Consider the following 22,942-nt stretch of genomic DNA (forward strand, 5'->3'; position numbering starts at 1 on the left):
GCATGGAAACAAGCCTATATCCAGTTGATTGCTAAGAACTGAAATAAAAGTTAGCTATCAAACTCTTGTCAATTTCCCTCACCTCAGTCCTCTCAAAAACAATGGAAAAGGTCATTGCTGCCAAATTCATTACCTAATGGTCCACAAAATAATTAGATCACCAATGTATCCATATTGCCACTACTCTGTTTCATTCAAGCAGCAGTGTGCAAGAAACAAGCACACTGCTGCTATGCTTGTTTCCACAATTCGTAAGGCTAGATAAGAGATATGCCTTACGGCACATAAGCCATGAAAAGGTTTGGAGAAATTCATGCAGCTGTTCTTAATATTGCCAGGGCATTTCATTGGGCCTGGTTAAGAGACCTTCTTACCGATCTGCTATCTTATGGTATCTTCTGCTTTCTGCAATTAGATCATTATAAGCCTTAAGTCATTTGAGGCACTATAGCATTTGTTAACAAAGAGAAATGGAGTGTGCTATCAGTAACAAAATTCTGAGAAGTATATACCCTGGCATTAAGAGATTTTCCATAACTAATGTTTTAAGCACAAATCTTTCACCAGTGGGAAAAGGTAATCTAGTGAAATTTAATGTTTCAGAAACACAGCCATTTTAATTTTTATAAGAAAAAGTTCACTTTTTCTTATAAAAATAATAATTTTCTTATAATAATATTCACATCTCTTGTCAAGATCAAATTTCTCTTCTTGCGCTGACTCACATCTCTATCCTTTCCCAGAGCAAACACTTCACATCGATAGCCTATACAGGCCCTCAAGAAAACTTGGTGCATCACCTTTTTTCATTGAAGGCTCTACATTTTTTTTTTTTTTTTTTGTATAACTGTTAACGAAGGACAGTTCCTGTCACTATGGAAAGTTTCCTCTTCTAAGTCACCCTATTTCTGGCTTTCCTTTTTAGTAGCTTATAACCTCTGCCAATTATTCTAAACACCTCCTGTAAGAATGTATATTTTGGCCATCCCCTTCTTCTTTTCCCTAGTATTCTTCCCTTTTAATATGTTTATAATCCATTTGCTATGTCTCCATGTATATATATATATGTCCCAGGAATTTCATCTCTCTTCCCATGACTGTTTTCTGTAATTCTACAATTCTCAGTTCTCTTTTATTTTACACAAGACTTCTTTATAGATTTTTCTTTCTTGCCAGTTTACTTCTAGTAATACTCTCCATCAGTACATTTCAAACACTTCAATTCTTTTCTAGTCTTCTGCTGTAATAGTCAAAGTCTGAAATCACAAGATTATGCACCAAACAATTGTTTTCATAACAATTTTTCTTGATAGTTTTCTCCAAGTATTGTTCAATGCGCTTACCTCTAATCACTGTTTTATCTATCTTATTTTGTTCTTTTGAACCTGCCACCATTATCTTAGTTTTTATTGCATTTATCTTAAGTTCATAATCGGTAAAACACCGATCATGATAAATCGTATCTGTTTTAAATCCTGTTCGTTCTCTGTTAAAACAGCTATATCATCAGCTAAGTGCATCATATGTATCTGCACTCCACCTACAGTTACCTCTTCGTTCCTTCTTTTATTATCATTGCATTCTCTACATACAAGTTAAAAAAGGAAGGGTGATAATACAGCCTTGTTTTACATCTTTCTTTACTTCTGCAGTTGTTTCATTTTCCTGTATTTGTATCTTTATTTTCTGGCCAATATTTGATTTTATTTAATACTTCACTATATTTAGTATAATCTCTGAGGCATGCTTTGAATAAACTTAACATTCAAAAACACATTAACAAGTCCAAATCCACTAAGCTTAGAATATTGTGACGTGCAAAGTGGCATACAACTTCCCTAAGAATGATTGTGCTTTCTAAGAGAGGGTGATCTGCTAATGACCCCCTTTCTCGATTACTTTCTATTCACTTTCCCAATGCATAGTATCTACATTTATCTTTTTCCAAAAGTATTTTCACAGGGACCAATTCAGTAAACTTGCCACATCATTCCTCTGCTGTCCTATAAACCTATAAAAGCATGAAGCAGCCACTGGTAAACATACATACACAGCTTCAGCTTGAAACTTATAAAACCAGCTTTTCATTCTGGTTTTTCAATAAATCTATATCTGTTCTTGGGAACAATCTCCAAAGGGTGGTGAGAAGGATGCTTTATTGGATTTGCAATCTCTCCTGTATGAACGGGTATAAAAAAAGAAAAAAAAAATGAAGCACGTAGAAGCATAATTAATACTTTATTGAAATAAAGCATAGCTGAACTATAACTTGCATTCCAGTAAACTGTTGTAATATGTCTAGGAAATGGAATAGTATAACACATTAGAGCAGTCTACCATAATGCACATAACAATCTCAGTTATTGTGTGTACAGTAGACCCTCCCTGCACACACACTTTTGCGACTGGTAAATATCTTCTATTATGAATATATGAAATACCAGGCTGCAGCAACTAGGCAATCAGGAAGCATATCCTTAGAAACAAGGGAGCATAGCACACAACCAAGAATGACACACTTTAATTAACATGAATGATTTCTAATGACTGAATCAATAAAGTTCATTTTTATTCAATGATTGAATTTTCTGTCACAAAATATTGCATACGTATTTGCATAAAAAAAATAAAATTAAATAAAAAAAATTACTACAAGTGTCACTGTGAATCTTGTTTTTCATTTACTATCAATTTAGTGTAAAATTATTTACAGTGCAGGACATATTTATATCCTAAAAATGTTCAGGAAGAGGAAAAATTAAATTTTAAGAATAGAAAATCCATAAAGAAGTGGAAAGTATTAACATAAGAAGATAAATATGAAATTTTTAGCCTTTGGAAATCTGAAATGTGAAAGGTGATGACCATTGCTCCAATTTCAGGAGTTCCATTTTATGATAAGCACCATTTTAAAGAATACATAAAAAGTTTATATTATATTATTATAGAGTTCAAACAGGATGTAATCCCAATTCATGACACTGAACCTATGGGAAAATTATTGTTTGATTTACAAACTTGCTTAATTTACAGATTTACATTTACAGACTTGCTAATGATAGTGTCCGGGAATCATTTATTATTATTATCATCATCAGACCTCCATGGAGCCAAAAGACTCAATGAAAGAAAAGAAGCCCCACTGTCTCGCAGAGATTAACTGTGAGCAACAGGTGTATGGGGAATTGAGCAAACTTGATGTTAATAAGGCTGTCAGACTTGATAATATATCACCACGTATTCTGAAGGAATGTGTCAGGGAGTTGATATCTGCTTTGACATATTTTTTTTATGTGAGTTATGCAGTGGGTCAAGTTCAAAAGGAGTGGAAGGAGAGTAAGATTGTGCTGCATCATACAAGGAGTATGATGCAACACAAGGCGGTGTTGTGGCTATGTTTGGGAGAAGCTGAAGAGTAATAGGATCCAGAATTGGGTAGACAACAATGTAATTATCTTTGATGGACAGCATGGATTTGCTAAAGGGAGGTCATGCTTTAGTAATCTACTTACTTATTACAATAAGGTGACTGCTTCCTTGAACAGAGGAGAGAGAGATACACTGTAGTACACTTAGATTTTGCAAATGCTTTTCATAGATTACCACATGATCAGTTGATAGTCAAATTTGAACAGACAGAGTTGGATATTAGATTAGTGCACTGGATCGGATACTGGCTAGGTATCAGTCAGTTGTGTATGAGGAAGAAATATCCAGGAAGAGGAAAGTCACTAGTGGTTTGCCTCAGGGATCTGTTTTAGGGCCATTACTGTTTAACTTGTATACTAATGATACTGACAAAGATTTGGATGGGGATATTCATTTGTTTACAGATGATGCAAAGTTGGGACAAACTATGAAGTGTAGAGAAGATGCTGTGGCCTTACAAGAAGACTTAATAAATTGAGTGAATGGGCACAGAAATGGGGATGCAAGTTCAATGTTGCACAATGTAAGGTTTTAAATTTTGGGAAACAACGTTGGGAAGTATAATTTATGCTTGGTGGGGATATATTGTTGGAGGTGGAAGAAATAAGAGCTCTTGGGCTAATGGTGGATAAGGATCTAAAATTTAGACCACATATTAAATGAAAATAAAGTTATTATCACAACTAGTTTCAGCTTGTATCAGCCTACGTCAAGTGCACATTAAAAAGAAGAAATAACCAGTAAAACACAGAGGAAATAAATGTGAACAGTTATTTCTGGAAAGTTAGTGTATATATATATTTCAACGTTGAAACATTGAAGTCTGTGCATTCAAAACTGTTCCCTTGTTGGCTTCATTGTTCAGCATATGCATGCATATAGTATCTCGTGAATGCCAGTATTTGACCACAGCACAATGACAGTCTGAAAGGTTGTAACTCAGGTTGTTGTTGAGATGTAGAAGATTGAGAATGATTTCCTTTGGTTCTATTATCTTCCTTTCTAATTCATCATGGCAACAAAAAATGTTATTAGATTTGTCCCATAGGACGGTATGGCTAGGGTTTTCTTCATTAGAATTGGCCGAGAATAGAAGATGACTAGACAAAGCACTGGCTCGAGCTCTCTTGTAAGTGACGTCTCTCTTGTGCTCCTCGATTGACTTCTCTGTTTGGCCAAAGTAAGTTATGTCACAGTTGCACCAGAGCGCTGGTAAACACCAGGATATTTAAGATTATGATGTCTAGGTTTCAGATGGCTCACTATGGAGCGAATTTTTGGAAGAGGAGTAAATAAAGTTATAAAAAAAAGATCTAAAAAGATCATAGCCTTACTTACTCATTGCATCAACTCAGGATACTTCAAGTTTCAGGATACCATCTATAAACAAAATCATGGTCTTGCAATGGGTAATCTGTTGTCTCCTGTACTTGCTAACATCCATCTAGAAGATCTGGAGGTTAAAGCCATCTTCTCCTATCCTTTAAAATGAAGAATTTGGAGAATTATTATAATTACGGCTATTTTGCCTGCTTCTGTTTAGGAGTGCCCCTGTTTAAATGTCATTGGCTATTTACTCACGGGTTCTTAGGGCATTGTAGATGTAAATTTACCAAAAAGAATATGTAGCATAAAGAAGAGAAATTTACACATACCTTTTTCTGGGTGTTGCGGCTTTTCTTCTTTTTGCGATGTCCAAAAATTATCTAGTGGGGGGGGTAGGCAATTTGGGAGAATTAAAATAGAAAAATCTGGGTTTTTTGAGTAATATATATATATATATAAACATATATATTATATTACACTATATTATATAGGGAGGGGGAAGGGGAAAGTGGGTTGACAGGGTGCGGTCCGTTTCGACTATTCTGGTCGTCACCTGAACACATTGGGAAAGTGGATGCTATGTCAGGTCAGGTAGGTGTTTCTGCTTTTGAAGTGTTTGTGTTGTCGCCTATTGGTCGGGGTTGTGACCTCAATTTTGTGTTGTGAAGCTTCCAAACCTCGGAGATTATGTAGGGCCTGTGTACGTTGATAGAGTTTGCGTCACATTTTATGGCTACTGTTTCCGATATTCTAAGCATTGTTTCTTGTCTGTCTACTATGATGGCCTTGTCGATCTGTGGGGTATGTTTTTGTTCAAGGGCGTGAACAGCTATTTCCGTTTTTCCTGTGCTTTGTATTTGATTTTTCTTTTTTATGTTGCGTTTTTTAGTGTTTAAATGTTCTGGAATAGGGATGTTACAATCACGGAAGGGTTCTTATAGTCTAGCCCATAAAGACATGATGGTGGAACCTGTGTAGGTGATATCACAGTCTTTTTGGCAGGGAAATTTATAGACTGCATTGTTATGTTCAAATATTTCTTTCTGTGTGGGGGGTTTGGTAGGTTTTAGGAGATTTGCCAGTTTTTGGTTTGTGGTGAATACCAGTTTGTAGTCAGTATTTTTGAAGATGTATTTATAGGCTTTGTATGTGTTTTGGGTGTATGGTAGTTTGATAATTTTTTGTGTTGGGAAGTTCGTTTTGGTACTTGGGTTGTTTTGGCGGTTTTTTGCCATCCTGTTCGCGTAGTTAATCAGTTGTGTAGGGTAGTTGCGATTTATGAAGGCCTGTGTAAGTTTTTTATTTCTGCGTTTAGATTACTCTGATTGGTTGAAAGCTTGTAGGCATTTATGAATTGTGATAAGATGACAGATTTTTTAACAGAATATGGATGGTATGAGTGAAAATGGAGGTAGTTTCCAATATGTGAGGGTTTGTGGTATACTTTCGTGGCTATTTTGTTGTGTGTTCTGGTTAGTGTCAAGTTTAAGAAATTGATGGATTTGTTCTGTTCGGTTTCTGTGGTGAATTTTAGTCTGTTGCTGTAACTGTTTAGGGATGTTTTTAAGGTGGTGATGTGTGTGGGATTTCCAATGCACAGAATGTCGTCCACGTATCTGCCATAAAAGGTGATACCAGGGGGAAGGGAAGGGTGGAGCAGGAGTGATTCTATATGTGCTAGGAATAATTCCGCTAGTTGTCCACTGATGTTTTGGCCCATGGGGAGTATGAAGATTGGAATGTACATGTCGTTGTTGAACTTGAAGAAGTTTGCCGAGATTATTAGTTTTATTAAGTTAATAATGTCAATGGGCGTTAGTTTAGTATGAGAATGTAGGGTGTGGTCTTCTGTGAGTAATGTGTGTACAATGTCTAAAGTTCTGGGGATGTCCACGTTGGTATATAAAGAGGCTGCATCCAATGAAGTGAGGATGTTTTCTTGGGATAGGGTTAGGTTTTTTATTTTTTGAAAGGGTCGTCCATGTTTTTAATCATGAAGTTAGACGTTGTAATTAATGGTTTGAGAAGTTTCGCTACGAATTTTGATAAAGGGGCTGTGGTGGTGTTTTTGTAGAAGACTACTGGTCTCATCAGGTACCCGTCTTTGTGAGTTTTTATTTGTCCGAACATACGAGGGGTGCGTGTGGTGCGGGGGGGTTGTGTTCTTCTTTGTGGTTTTGTCTATTTTATTTTCATTTTTTAGGATGTGTAGGGTACTGTTGATTTGTTTTATGAGGTCAGGGGTAGGGTCAATTTGTATTTTTTGGTAGGTGTGTTGGTCAGTTAAGAAAGCTGTTATTTTGTTGTGGTAATCGGTTTGGTTTGTGATGACTACCGTGTCCCCTTTGTCAGCTTTACTGATAATAATGTTCGGGTTCCTCTTTAGGGATGAAGCTTCCAAAATCCCTCTTTAGGGATTTTGGAAGATTCACAACATAAAATTGAGGTCACAACCCCGACCAATAGGCGACAACACAAACACTTCAAAAGCAGAAGCACCTACTCAACCTGACATAGCATCCATCCACTTTCCCAATGTGTTCAGATGACGACCAGAATAGTCGAAACGGACTGCACCCGTCAACCCACTTTCCCCTTCCCCCTCCCTATATAAAAAATCAACCCTTTCACCCTTTCCTACCATATATAATATAATGTAATATAATATATATGTTTATATATATATATATATTACTCAAAAAACCCAGATTTTTCTATTTTAATTCTCCCAAATTGCCTACCCCCCACACACACACACACACTAGATAGTTTTTGGACATCGCAAAAAGAAGAAAAGCCGCAACACCCAGAAAAGGGTATGTGTAAATTTCTCTTCTTTATGCTACATATTCTTTTTGGTAAATTTACATCTACAATGCCCTAAGAACCCGTGAGTAAATAGCCAATGACATTTAAACAGGGGCACTCCTAAACAGAAGCAGGCAAAATAGCCGTAATTATAATAGTTTGTTAAGAGGAGTAACATGGGAGTTTTCTCAGAAATAATATACAGAATTTGGAGAAGATATATTGAAGATATTTTCCAATTTGGAGCCATGGCCGTGAATCTCTCCTGAACTTTCCTTGAACATCTAAATAGTCAACATCCAAACATAGAATTCACGGCTGACTTTGAAACTAATGGTTCTCTTCCTTTCTTCCTTTTTTGGACGTCAAACTGACCCGTTCCTCAGAAAAACTTAAAATCTCGATTTACAGAAAACCTACCCACACCGACAAATATCTCCACGGTCAATCCCATCATTATCCTCCTCAAAAGTTTGTGATCATTTCTACTCTATGACATCGTGCTCACTCTTTTCTTGATGATGAGATAGAACTTAATAAAGAACTCAATTTTCTCAGGTCTACTTTTCAACAAAATGGTTATTCTCAAAAAACTACTGATAAATTCCTATTAAATCCACCCAGTCACCATAATGAAGAGACCAATAGTGTAAAAGGTAATATTTCTATACTATACATAAGCTCTGTGTCACCCAAATTAGCCAAGGTTCTTAGAAAATACAACATAAAAACTTTATTTACTCCTCTTCCAAAAATCCACTTTATAGTGAGCCATCCGAAACCTAGACATCATAATCTTAAATATCTTGGTGTTTACCAGCCTTGGTGCAACTGTGACATAACTTACTTTGGCCAAACAGAGAAGTCAATCGAGTTACGCATTGAGGAGCACAGGAGAGATGTCCCTTACAAGAGAATGCGAGCCAATGCTTTGTCTAGTCATGTTCTATTCTTGGCCAATTCTAATGAAGTTAACCATAGCCATACAGTCCTATGGGACAAATCTAATAACATTTTCTGTTGCCATGATGAATTAGAAAGGAAAATAATAGAATCAAAGGAAATCATTCTCAATCCCCTACATCTCAACAACAACCTGAGTTATAACCTTTCAGACTGTCATTGTGCTGCAGTCAAATACTGGCATTCAGGAGCCAACATGGGAACGGTTTTGAATGTGCAGACTTCAACGTTTCAACATTGAAATATATATACACTAACTTTCCAGAAATAATTGTTTACGTTTATTCTCTCTATGTTTTACTGGTCATTTCTTCTTTTTAATGTGCACCTGACGAAGGCTGATAAAAGCTGAAACTAGCTGTGCTAGTACTAATAAACTTTGTTTTCATTTCTCTAGGTTATAGTCATTCAATTTTTTTATTGAAAAAAAAAAAAATGTATATATATGTGTGTGTGTGTGTGTGTGTGTGTGTGTGTGTGTGTGTGTGTGTGTGTGTGTGTGTGTGTGTGTGTGTGTGTGTATAGTTGGAAGTTTTTCCCACTTGGTTATACTATAAATTAAAGATACCAAAAATTATATTCTCGGTTTAATCCTTTACATATATTGTTTCCACCAATGAAAGTTTTTATGCAAACCTATAGTACATTTTGTACTGTGAGTAGGCTAAGGAGTTTAATTTCTATTGTTATCAATTTATATATATATTTTTTTAATTTATTTTTTTACACAGTCCAGAAACCCTGCTCTAGAAAACCAAATGTAGAATTTTTTCAGGCCACTTCAGGCCTCAATAAGCAGGGCAGCAGTCTCACACTAGACACTGAAATTCATCTCTCACATAAAGACAATCACAAACATCCATGCCCATTGCAGGATTTGCACCTACAGCCTGTTGGTTGGAAAGCAAGTATGCTAACCACTCAGCCAAACAAGCTGGCAAACTGTGCAGTATACTATGCATCCCATCATTGCTTCCTAAATTTTAAAACCTTATGCATTCCAACACTATTGGATTATTAACTTTACTTGCTTGCCCATTCCACCAGTGCATTCAAATCCTCTCGCAAAGAATCAACATCTGCTTTACTCTTCATTGTTCTCCCCCATCTCTTGGTATCACTTACCATTCAGATCTTTCCCAATATCATTATCATACAAGTTAAACAGCAACAGTTCCAAAACAGATCCTTAGGGCACACCACTAGTGACATTTCCCTTCTGAGATATCACTCCTCCATTGAAAACTTGCTGATATCTATCAGGCAGGTAATCGTCAGTCAAGTGCACTAATCAACTATCCAACCACACCTGTTCCAATTTAATCACCAGCATATTATTAATCAATCAAAGGCCTCTGCAAAATATAAATACACTACTGTGTATGCATCACCCTTATCCAATGCATTTGTCACCTTGTTATAATCAGTCGATTGCTTGTTATAAAAGCTGATCATCAAAGAGAATGCTGCTATTGTTAACCTAATTCTTAATTTCATCCTCATTAAACTCTCTGACACTTTAACCACAACTCCTGACACACAGATTGGCCAATAATTCAAAACTTTAGTCTTATTACTTCCCTATACAAAGTGGAACAATCTTGCCTCCTTCCTTACTATTCCTGAGAAACATTGCCCAGTGCAAGACTTATATTAAAAATATATGTCAAACAACTGCTGTTAACTCCATAGAACATTCCTTCAAAACAGGTGGTGATATATCATCAAGCTCTATGGCTATATTAATATCAAGTTTGCCCATTTCCTCACATATGGTGGTGCTAGTGAGCCCAGCGCAGTGGACGTGTATAAGAAGAGCTCCTGATTGAGATAAGTTATTCTAGGAATAATTAAGTATATATGCGAAATTATTTGAGTAAGAGCGGCTGTAAACGTTGTGCACTACCGGTATTATTAGTGTGGGGGATTATTCTTGCCTAAACTTAATTACAAAATCGTTATTATTAGACCTAGTAACCTGCAGGGAAAAAAAAAATGGCGGCAGCATTGTCATTCCATGATTTTAAATTAGATTTCAATCGTTTCGTTAAGTGTGAGGTCTGTTATATGTATTACTTCGATTACATAAATGATTTGTGGATGTTTAGTGCGGATGGAAGAAGGGTGTACGCGAAGTGTGATCTGAATGAGGAACTCTTGAATGCAAATATGAAATTGATGACAGAAAGTGTTAGTAACGATTGTGTCGCACGTGCATGTTTGAAAGAGAAGGATGGTAAGTAAGAAAGGCAAAAAAATGTTAAAAAATCAGGAAAAAAGAAAAAGAGCGATTTGAAAACCGTAACGGATGTTAAAAGGGACGAAAGTGAGGCGAGAGTGGCAGAAAGAAACGAAATTGAGAGAATGAATGAAAGTAGAAATGGCATGATGCAGAAATCGCAAGTGAAAAAAATCAAAGAATAAATGATATCGAAAAAAGAATGAATGATGGCGAAAGTTGGACGCATGTTGGACTAAAAGTACTGAAACAAAGAAAGATGAATGAGAGTAAAAGTAAGAAGAATGATAGCGAAAGTTGGACGCATGTTAGTCCGAAAGTACGGAAACAAAGAAAGATAAATGAGAGTGAAAGTGAGAAGAATGATAGTGAAAGTTGGACGTATGTTGAACCGAAAGTACGGAAACAAAAAAGGATGAATGAGAGAGAAAGAGAATTCAGGTCAAAACTATTAAAATAAATCATGATGGCATGTAAGAGTTCACGAAAGATGAAGGAGTGGCGTTGTATGGCGACTCCATTATTAAAGGTCTGCTAGAGGATAAAATGCACAAGGTATGTTTTCCAGGCGGTAAAATGAGTAGAGTGATTGAGGTATTGGATATGAAGTGGGAGCAAGCAAAAGAGTTATAGTATTAATTGGTACAAATGATTTGAGAGAGAACAAAGAGCATGTCAGAATGAATATCAGGAGGAAAGATAAAAGAGAATAGTGTGACAGGAAGGGTAGTCAATGTGTTGCCTAGGTATGATTGTGGTGAAATGAGGCAGAGAGCAAAGATTATGAATGATATTCCAGCTGAAATGTGTGAGCAGATGGGAGTACAGTTTGATAATGTGTGGAATGAGTTTGAGGGATGAAGTGAGCTGTATGGGAGCGATGGACTGCATTTCAGTGGTTATGGTGTGAGTCGCTTGGAGAGATTGCTGCTGGAAGGTAGAGAAGTGAATGGAGAGAATGAATCAGATCGAAAGGGGAGTGATGTGGAAGAGCAGGAGAGTAAGACAGGAGAGATTGAAGAAATGGAAATGAATGGGGAAGTGAGTAGCATGAGTATAGAAAATGAGAGAATGGGTGTGCAAGAGGAGCAGAGAAATGGGGAGACTCAGGGTGGACAGGGGTACAGAGCGAGAGAAAGGTGGATGCTCCAAGAGGAGGTGAAAGCATGTGTAGGCAGGAAAGAAATGGGATGACCAGGGATCAAGAGGAAACAGTTGGAATTGAAAAGGGTTCTAAAATGAAGAAGCAGAAAGGGAAATGGCCCCAGTCCAGTATGGAGAGATCACATCGAGTGAGTGGTATCAGTGGTACTAGCTGTAGACTCAGAAATGAGCTGTCGTGTTTGTATACCAATGCTAGAAGTATAAGAAACAATGCGGATGAAATGGCTGCACTAATTGCGTCTGTTCACCTAAATATTGTCGGAATAAGTGAGAGATGATTAAATGAGGACGACATCCTGACAGGAATAGAGATGGAAGGGTATGATATGTTTTGTGAGGATAGAAGGGGTAAAAAGGGAGGTGGAGTGCTATTGATGATAGAGAAAGAGTTATGCCCATACAAGGTAGAGATGCAAGAGGGAAATAAGGCCAGTGGTTTTGAGGCAATATGGTGTGAGATAGAGGTGAATAGAATCAAATACTTGGTGCGATGTTGTTATAGACCTGGTAATGTGGATGATGGTAATAGTGAAATGTATAGTCAAATAAGCCAAGTAAATAAGAAAAGGGTGATCATTATGGGTGATTATAATTATGGCAATATAGACTGGAATGAAGAGATAGCAACTGGAAGTAAAGAAAATGAGTTTCTTGAGTTTTGAGGGATAACTACCTCAGACAGTATGTAACAGAGGGCACACGAGGATTAAGGGTCTTGGATTTGGTCATCTCATCAGAGGATGTAATTATAAATGAGGTGTCAAATCATCCACTAATTGGTGAAAGTAACCATGAGGTGATTACCTGGGTGGTTGCCAGCAGTGCAAGAACGCCTGTGAAAAAACGGTATATGTGGAACTACAAGGGTGGTGATTATGAAGAGCTCAGGAGACAGCTTGCATGGAATGAGGAGACAGCTCCTCATTCCATGCTCCTCATTGTAGCATGGAATGAGGAGTTAGCTGGAAAAGAGATCAATGCAGCTTGGGGGATTTTCAAAAACTATTTAGTAGATGCAATGTCTAAATGTATACCACGGGTGAGAAGGTTAAATAAGGTAGGTGTGAGATGGATGAATAAAGAGATTAAACATGCGATACAGAGGAAAAGGGCATTGTGGAGGCAGCATAAGAGAAGTGGAAGTAACCAATTTCATGAGGCCTACAAAGACCAGGCAAGGAGGGTGACTTGGTTGGTGATAGTAGCTAAAGAGAGGTATGAACAGCAGTTAGCTAATGAGGCCAAGGAGAATCCTAGGGAGTTCTTTCAATGTGTAGCCAGCAAAAGAGGGAATGATTATGGAGGGATGACATTGATTGGAGGAAATGGTATAAAGACAGCTGTTGCAGAATGTGTGGTGGAGATACTTAATGAGCAGTTCATAAAGATCTTTCAATCTTGTGAATGTGACTTCATGGAGAGATTGAGAGCAGTTGATGAGGGGGAGAAGAGACTGACTGTAAGTGAGCAAGAGGTGTTTGGGGAGTTGAGTAAACTAGATGTAAATAAGGCTGTGGGACTTGATAATATATCACTGCGTATTCTGAAGGAATGTGCCAGAGAGTTGACACCTGCCTTGACATATTTTATTAATACGAGTCTTGCACTTGGTCAAGTTCCTAAAGATTGGAAGGAGGGCAAGATTGTGCCACTTCATAAAGGAGGTGATCGAACTCAAGCATCAAACTACAGGCCTATCTCTGTGTCTGTTTCTCCAACAACTTGCGGTTAAGTTGTTGGGGAAGCTTGTGAGAACTAGGATCCAGTGTTGGGTTGACAACAATGGTATAATTTTTGATGGACAGCATGGATTTGCTAAAGGGAGGTCATGTTTTAGTAATCTATTTACTTATTACAATAAAGTAACTGCTTCCTTGGACAGAGGAGAAGGAGACACAGTAATATACTTGGATTTCGCAAAAGCTTTTAATAGAGTACCTCATGATAAGTTGACAGTCAAACTAGAGCAGATGGGGTTGGATATTAGATTAGTGCATTGCATTGGAGACTGGCTATCTGATAGGTATCAACAAGTTGTGTATAGGGGTGCGATATCCAGGAAAAGGAAAGTCACTAGTGGAGTGCCTCAGGTGTCTGTTTTAGGGCCATTACTATTTAACTTGTATATTAATAATATTGGCGAAGATTTGGATGGAGATATGATATTCAGTTGTTTGCAGATGATGCAAAGTGGGACGAATCATAAAGAGTAGTGAAGATGTTGTGGCCTTGCAAGAAGACTTAAATAAATTGAGTGATTGGGCAAGCAAATGGGGATGTGAGTTAAATGTTGCAAAATGTAAGGTTTTAAAATTTGGAAAACAAAGATGAGATGCAGGATTTATGCTTGGTGAGAATATATTGTTTGAGGTAAATAAAATAAGAGATCTGGGGGTGATAGTGGATAAGGATCTAAAATTTAGGGATACATCGCCAAAATTGTGAAGACAACACAAAGACTTCTGGGAATGATACAGAGGACACTGTCGTGTAGAAGTAAGGAGATTCTTGTTACATTGTATAAGGCTTTGATTAGGCCACACATGGACTATTGTGCCCAGATTTGGTCACCAGGTTTTCAGAAGGATGAAGAGATGTTGGAAAGGGTCCAAAGGCGACTGACTAAGGTAGTTTCTGACCTCTGGAATGTTGAGTATGAGGATAGATTGAGAAGATGTAATTTGCAGAGTCTGGTGGAGAGAAGGAAGAGGGGAGATATGATAGAAACCTACAAGTTGGTAAGGGGTTGTTATAAGATCAATGGTGGAGAAGTTCTACAGAGAATAGTGGGAGATCAGGGGAGAACCAAAGGTCATCCCTGGAAACTGTATAAAGAGGGTGTGAGTAGGGGAGTGAGAGGCAGTTTTTTTCGTGCAGAGTTGTGAATGATTGGAATGCCTTGCCTGAGAGTGTGGTGTCTGCAAAGAGTTTGAGTGTGTTTAAGACACGGTATTATGAGATGTGTGTGTGTGATAAAAGGACCTCCCAGATGAGTCTTTGACTCCATGAGGTCTTGGGTAATAATAATAATAATAATAATATCCTCCCTCTCGTTTATCAGTAATGCCTTCCAAACTTCTCCATGATGTCACATTCAAAAGAATTAAATACCTTTATAATCGCTAATTAAACACTTCAACTATATCCTCTGTAGTGGTTATCATACTATTATTTTTGCTAATCAATGTCATCCTTCCATAATCACTTTTCCTTCTGGCTAAGTGCTGGAAAAAAAAAAAAAGTGGATTTCTCTTTTAGTCTGATTAGTTAACTCATGCTTACATGGCATTTTTATTATCGTTATTGAATCGCCTGTTCTTTGTACTCCTCATGTAACTGGTTGTTATCACTCATCTTTTTCTGCTTCCATAACATCTTCTTCCAGATTGCTTGCCTTACTTCTTCATTCATCCATTCTCTTACCTTCTCCTTTCCATCCAGTTCATTATCCCATGATATTGCTGCAACCTGTCTCCTGAGTTTATCATAATCACCAACCTTATAATTCTACATATATCCCTTTCTAATAGTAGTTCTCACATGGCTGGTAGCCAGCCATGTGATAACCTCATGTTCACTCTCACCAACTTGGGAAAGAACTGACACCCCATTTATAATAACATCATCTGATGAGAAGATCAACTCAAAAACCCTTGATTCTTATGTGCCCTGTGTTATGTACTGCCTATGGCACTACCCTCAGATGCTATCTCTTTATTTCAATCTATATTGCTATAATGATTAATCATTTCTTGTTTACCAGGCTAATTTGCCTATACACTTCCTTCTCACTACCCTCCACATTACCAGGTCTATAGCAATACCAACTAAATATTTCATCCTGTCCACCTCTACCTCACCGTTTACTGCCTCAAAACCCACTGCTACTATTTATCCCTTGCATCTCCACCTTAGATGGACATAATCCCTCTGCTGCCACCAACAGCACTCCCCCATCTTCCCTGTCTGTCTTCATAAAAAAATATATTATCCATCTCTATTCCTGTTAAGATGTCATCCTCATCTAACCATGTGTAAATTAATCCAACAATTTGGGGGAAATATACTTGATTGATACAGCAATTTGGTCTTCCTCTTATTTTGGATACTTCTGGCATTAGTAAACAAACATAATAAATGATTTCTGATTTTATAAGTCCTACTGACACCACTTCTTGGATGTGATCTCTTGATATCTTCTCAGTTTTTCTTCTATATTACTAACTGCAGATTCTACAACTCTCCTCAGACCCAAACACTCTTCTCACATTCCAGAGCATCTCTATCCTTTCTTGTCCACTCACACATTCACTTTCTTGTCCACTTACTTGAATCCAACATCCACACATTTTTCACTCTGTACACTCTGATGATGGATCAGATCCAACCATGGCATGTTATGTCTTGTAGAACCAGGGATGTGAGACCCATTATCCAGCTTTGAACGTAAAGTGTACGATAAAGATGAAGCAATGAAGGTTGATCTATACCCAATTCAGTAGAGGATAGAGCAAAAAGGAGATTCAATGCTCTCTTGCACTTTTCTCTCTTCGTTGATAAATGCATGCAAGGAATTTAAGTTTTCTGTTGAAGACGAGTCCCAAGAACTCCTGGCTTCTATTGCTACTGGAATAACAGTTCATTCCATTCTTAATTCAGGAAATGGGTAAGGAGTGTGTGTTCAATAAAAGTTTACACAGACACTTTTTTCTGTTGAAAACCTGAACCCATTCCTAAGAGCCCAGAGAGAAACACACAATCAATTGCTTGCTGAAGTTGTCTGTCAATTATCCTCATGTTATGAAAATATCAATAAATTGTGAAATGAAATCATCAATATATAAAGCATCGTTTGCAGTGAGAGAAAGCTGTTCAGTGATTGCGCTAACGTTGATAGCAAAAATCATCACACTTAAGGCAGAGCCTTGGAGAACTCCCTGTTCTTGATGATATTGCTGAGACAAAATTGTTCCCACTCTGACTTGGAAAGTTTGCCCGGACAGAAAGTTTTAAACAAATAGGAAGGTGCCCTTTGAGACCTAAGTAACAGATGTCTTTAATGTGCTATGTCATAAGATTTTTCCATACCCCTCCCCCCCACCCAGAAAACCACATGTTCCCGGGTTCAGGAATGAATCTCATATACAAGTTTCTAAACAGACCAAATGGTCTTGAGTTAAACGATATCAGAGAAGTTTGGCATTCACCATTTTCTCTAATATCTTACAAAAACAGTTAGTAAGAGTTATATTGTGTTGCATATCAAGAGAAAGAGATTCATAGAAGATGATCATAGATGTTTTATCATTTCATAATTTCACCAGGAGATGTTTAGACAGTTGAGTTTGGCAAGTCCAAGAAGAATGATTGTTATTGTTATGGGAGATTTTAACTACAGTAGTATAAATTGGGGAGAGGAAGATACATGTAGCAATAAGTGAATGGAATTTCTAGAATTCTTGAGGGACAAATGTCTTAGGCAACATGTAATAGATGGAACACGAGGTTCGAGAGTTTTGGATTTGGTTATAGCATCAGAAGAGTTGATAATAACTGAAATGACATCTCACCCACGAGTTGGAGAGAGCGACCATATGGTTTTGACTTGGAAAATGAATAGACATGCAGGAGTATCAAAGTGACGGAAACTTATGTGGAATTATAAAGCAGGTGATTATAATAGTCTTAGACGTCAACTTCGGGAAGTTTCGTGGAGGGAGGAATTGGGAGGTCGGGATATCATTAGTGCGTGAGAAATTGTGAAAGAACATTTGTTAGCAGCAATGGTAAGTTGTATACCACGAGTGAAGAAGAGGACACAATTTGGAGTAAAGTGGATGACAAACAATATTAAACAGGAATTGCATACGAAAAAGAGGCTATGGAAGAGATATAAGGAGACAGGTGAAGAGAAGATGCATGAAAAATATAAGACATAGGCTAGAAGAGTGACTAGTATGGTAAGGAAGGCGAAACTGGAATATGAGAGGAGATTGGCCCTAAGATCCAAAGAAAATCCTAGGGAATTTTTTTAGCTATGTGGCCAGTAGGAGGAGAAATGACTGTGGAAGAATGATATTGTGGTATAAAAATGGGAATAGAGTGACTGATGCAGAGGACATAGTGGAATTGTTCAATGAACACTTTATTGGAGTATTTCATCCTAGAGGAGTCAGTTTTAATGCTAGAGGGATAGGACTGGTACGAGGTCTGGAGGTACAGGAGGAGAGTGTGTTTCAAATACTGAGTACTCCGGATGTCAGTAAAGCTGTGGGACTGGATGGTATTTCATCACGAGTTTTGAGAGAATGTGCTAGGGAACTGATAGTGCCTTTGACCTGGCTTTTCAATGAAAGTCTGGCTACTGGAAAGGTGCCCATTGAATGGAAGGGAGGTAAGATAGTGCCATTGCATAAGGGCGGTAGCAGACTGGAAGTGTCTAATTATAGAACAGTTTGTGTGTCATCAGTAGTTAGTAAGATCTTGGAGAAGGTAGTGAAGGACCATGTACAGCATTGGACAGATGAGGGTAATGTGTCTCATAATGTGTCTCATACCTGTCACTCTCCGATCTTTAAGCTGTGATCATCAGGAACATCAAAGAGGTGGTATTCTGATATCACTCCTCTAGAAGAATTGAGTGTTTAATGAGATGTTACTGTGATTGGTATTCCACCCATTGATGTTGGTCTCAGCAGTTGCTTGGAATGTCGCTGACCATGTTTCCACAACAATATCACCAGGATGCAATTTCTTCACAGTTTCTTAAAAATTTCTTAAAAGTCTCAACTAAGTATTGATGATACCGTAGACACATTTTGTTTCTTACTTCTGTTACAAAATGTTGTATCTAAGGTATAAGTAATTAGTTAGGACTTTGTTATTATTATTATTATTAACATCTGACCATGGAATTGGAAACTCATCGTGGGAGGTACATACTACTGCACACAATGTTCATCCAACTGTGCTTCGAACTGATTCAATGTATCTACATTTACAACATACTCAGGTAATGCATTCCACTCATTAACAACCCACATGTAAAGAATCTATTATTCACTCCTCTGCTCACACCCTCCTTATACAGTTTCCAGTGATGGCATCCTGTTCTATCCTCCTCTCTCTCATTCTATGTAAAATCTCTTCCATGTCAACCTAATAACAACATCTGACTAGCTTGTCTCAATCATATCCGTCCTCTTCCTCCTATTCATGAGGCTCTGAAGCTTAATTCTCTTAATCTGTCCTCCTACTTCACATTCCAAAGACTATTGACCACCTTTGTGAATCTTCTCTGGATCCTTTCCAATATATACATACTCACACCATGAAAAATCGGTGACTAAATCTGAGCACAATAATCCACATGAGGCCTAATCAAGGCTTGGGTATCATAACCTCTCTATTTCTTCCATTATCCAATGTGACATCTTCAAAACTTGTACAACGTGGCCTCTGTAGGTCCTTGTCCACTGCCACTTCTAGATCTCTCATCTCCTCTACTTCCTTTAAAGTTTCCCCCACCAAGTGTATACTTTGCATCCCATCGCTGCTTACCAAATCTCAAAATCTTACAATTTGCAACATTGAACATGCAGTTCCACTTACCTGCCCATTCATACAATCTATTCAAGTCCTCTTGTAAGGCCATTACATCCACTTGACTCTGCATTGCTTACCCCAGTTTTGCATCATCTGCAAACAGCTGCATATCACTAGTTAAACCAATTCCAATATCATTAACATACATTGAACAACACTAGTTCCAAAACTGAACTCTGTGATACACCACCAATGACCTTCCTATTACAGGATACTGCGTCCCATTATACACAAATTTCTGATACCTATCTGACAGCCAGTCACTGATTCAACTCAGAAGTCTGTTATCCAATCCCATCTGTTTCAATTTATATACCAGCTTGCCGTTTGGCAGTCTATCAAAAGCTTTTACAAAATCCAAATACACTACTGTATATGCATCTCCTTCCCCCCCCCCTCCATGAATATTTGTCACCTTGTTAAGGGGATATCATGTTAGTGAAACATGATATCCCCTTAACAAACCCATGCTGATAACCACAGAGTACAGCTGTTACCAACCCATTTCTCTATCCTACTTCTCACCAATCACAAATAATAATAATAATAATAATACATTTTTTATGGCTATTTTTTAAAAAATCACTCACTAGGATGAAATAATTTAGTTACCCATTTAAAACATTTTACAAGTTATTTGTAATGACCTACACTACTGCACTATTTCTGTGTATGCTATGTTCCAAATTTACTGCCAAAGTTTATGTCGTCTACTAATGACATAACTTTTTGCTGATCATATCTCATGCCTCCTTTGTAATTGTTTTCCTTACTTTTTTTTTTATTTTGAAGTATTTTTCCAACCTTTAATCATGAGAAAAGAATCAGTGCGCAAAAAGAGTGTAAGTGTGAAAAAGATTCGAAAAGTAATAGCACTGGAAGAAAAACTTGAAATAATAAAGAAAAATGAACAAGGTAAATCAACTATAAGAGAAATTTAAAGCAAAGCTGCTGAATACAAAGAGAAAGGTGAAGCTGGTTCATCATGCATGCAGACCACTAGCAATCAAAGTATTATAATGATTGAATTAGAGACTTCTTTCTACATGGATCGAAGATTGTCGGCACTTGCGATGTGCCCGTTATGGAAATTGTTTTGTTAAAAGTGATATGTAAAGCAGTTAAAAATTTAATGTACTTACTGGATTTGAATAGTTGTGTTACTTTAAACAAAATTATTATGGTTTGAAATATTAAGTTTTGTGTTTTATGAGGACATTCTCTTGTCGCTAACGGAGACAACGTGTCAGCCATTATACAGTACTTAGTTTCTCGCTTGCCATGGAGTGCGCATGCTCGCGGAGAAATTGGATGAGTGATTGACAGCTGACAAGAAAGCGTTCGGTATCGGAGTAACGGCTGTAAACAAGAGAGCTTTCCGAAGGAAATTAGAACACAGGCCGGCAGATATTTAGGTTCGGAGGAACTTAAGTTTTTTATGTGACAGTCGGAAGAAAATTAATAGTATATTCCGAAAACGGAATCGTGGAACTATTAAGTTTTAATGTGGAATAAGTATGTGGATAAATAAAAGAAAATATTGCTATATGCATTTTAAACGGAATATTGGAGGAAACACTAACTGAAAGATTTATAGGAGATTCCGAAAAGGAAATCGTAGAACTGTAAGGTTTTTTAATTGAAAGAGTTAAGACTGTCAATAAGCATTTAGTGAATAAAAGAAGAATTTGCTATTTACGTTCTAAAGGAATGTTTGAGAAAACTCCGATTAGGAAGTTTCATCTGTATTAAGGACGCCGAATCTGACTATTATTTCTACTGAAGAAAAGAGACAGAATTAAGTCGGAAAGATTTTGTGTGCTACAAGAGTGATAAAAAGGATCCTGTGTAAATGAAGAATGGAGTCATATATCCAATTAATTTGTAGTTATGTAATATTTGTTTGAAGTGTATATATATTGTTTTTGTTTTATTAAATGTGTTATTTTGGTCTTGAGTAAGTGATTATTTGGATTCTGAAAGAAAGAGTTAAGATCATTGCACCAATTGGTGTGAACCCTTGTGCATATAATAACATAGAGGTACACTCGGAAATAAATAAAAAAATAATTGTTAGAAACAGAGATCATTCTCTATGGTAGGGTAATTATTAAGATAATATATATGAATATCATCTATATAAAAATCCACCAATTATTAACAAAAACCCATGGTAGTTTATAGGACACAAAATCCTAGGGCCCTCAAAGGCATTAATCAAGCTTCCCTCCCCACTCTTTGGAAGTCTAACCAGAAAGCATGGATTACTAAAACTTTATTCAAAAGATGGTTCACAAGTTATTTTCATCCAATAGTTGAGAATTTTTGCAAACGAAATAATCTTGATTTTAAAGCTCTGCATTATGTTAGACAATACACCTGGTCACCCTACTTCTCTTGATTCATTGTGTGAGAACATTAAAGTGATATTTTTAACACCAAATACAACATCTATGACATTAACAGAATTCTAGAAGACATTTAATGCTAAATCTGCTATTAAAAATATTCATCAATCTTGAAATGAAATTACTGCGAGCAACATGTGCCCCATTTGGAAGCACATTCTTCCACATTGTGCAAATTATTTTAGAGGCTTTTCAAATGAAATTGATAATGTTGTTGAGGAAATTGGCAACATTGGGCTTGAACTGGGTTTCGATGAGACTGACAATGATAACGTCCAAGAGTTAATTAAATCTCATTCTGAGGAATTGAGTGATTCCAACCTGCTAAATTTAGATGCACAGCAGGAAGATCCTGAAGCTAAAGAAAATTAAATTACTGACAGTCAGCCAAAAGAGATTTCACAGAAACAATTTGAAAAATTTTTTAAACAGCAATGCTTAGAAGCTGACCACTGATGAAGAGAGAAGCAGTAAAGTTTGCAAGAGAGTACAACAGGCAATAGGTGCCATATCATCAGTTGTACGAAAAAAAAAGAAACAAAATGCCAGCCAAACTACGTCAGCTCAATTTTTGTTAATAGATTAATAAATTTATATTCTGAATATGTTTTTTGTCTTTCAGCTAACCTGAAACTGACCCTATTATTTAAAAAAAAAATTAAGGATCAGAAAAGAATTTGAGGAATGAATTATACTTTTTTCCATAGGTTATTATATTTGACTAGTGCGTTTTCGATTAATACATCCATTTTAAAGAGTGCATTAATTGAGGGATTGCTGTACTCTAATTTTGTTTTCCTTACTGAGTTACTCTCTTGGCTTGTTATTTATACTCTTCATATATTGATAAGATCTGGAACTCATGATCCTCATGTGCCCTCCTTTATGTGCTGCCTGAGATAGTAATCTCTCAATAACTCAAGAAATTCATTTTCCTTATTCCAAGATGCTATTTCTTCATCCCAATTTATACTGCCATAATTGAAATCACCCATAATAA

This window comes from Typopeltis vanoorti, chromosome 16 (genome assembly GCF_054136105.1).
Source record: "Typopeltis vanoorti isolate ZY-2024b chromosome 16, IOZ_Tvanoo_1.0, whole genome shotgun sequence".
Taxonomy (NCBI): domain Eukaryota; kingdom Metazoa; phylum Arthropoda; class Arachnida; order Uropygi; family Thelyphonidae; genus Typopeltis; species Typopeltis vanoorti.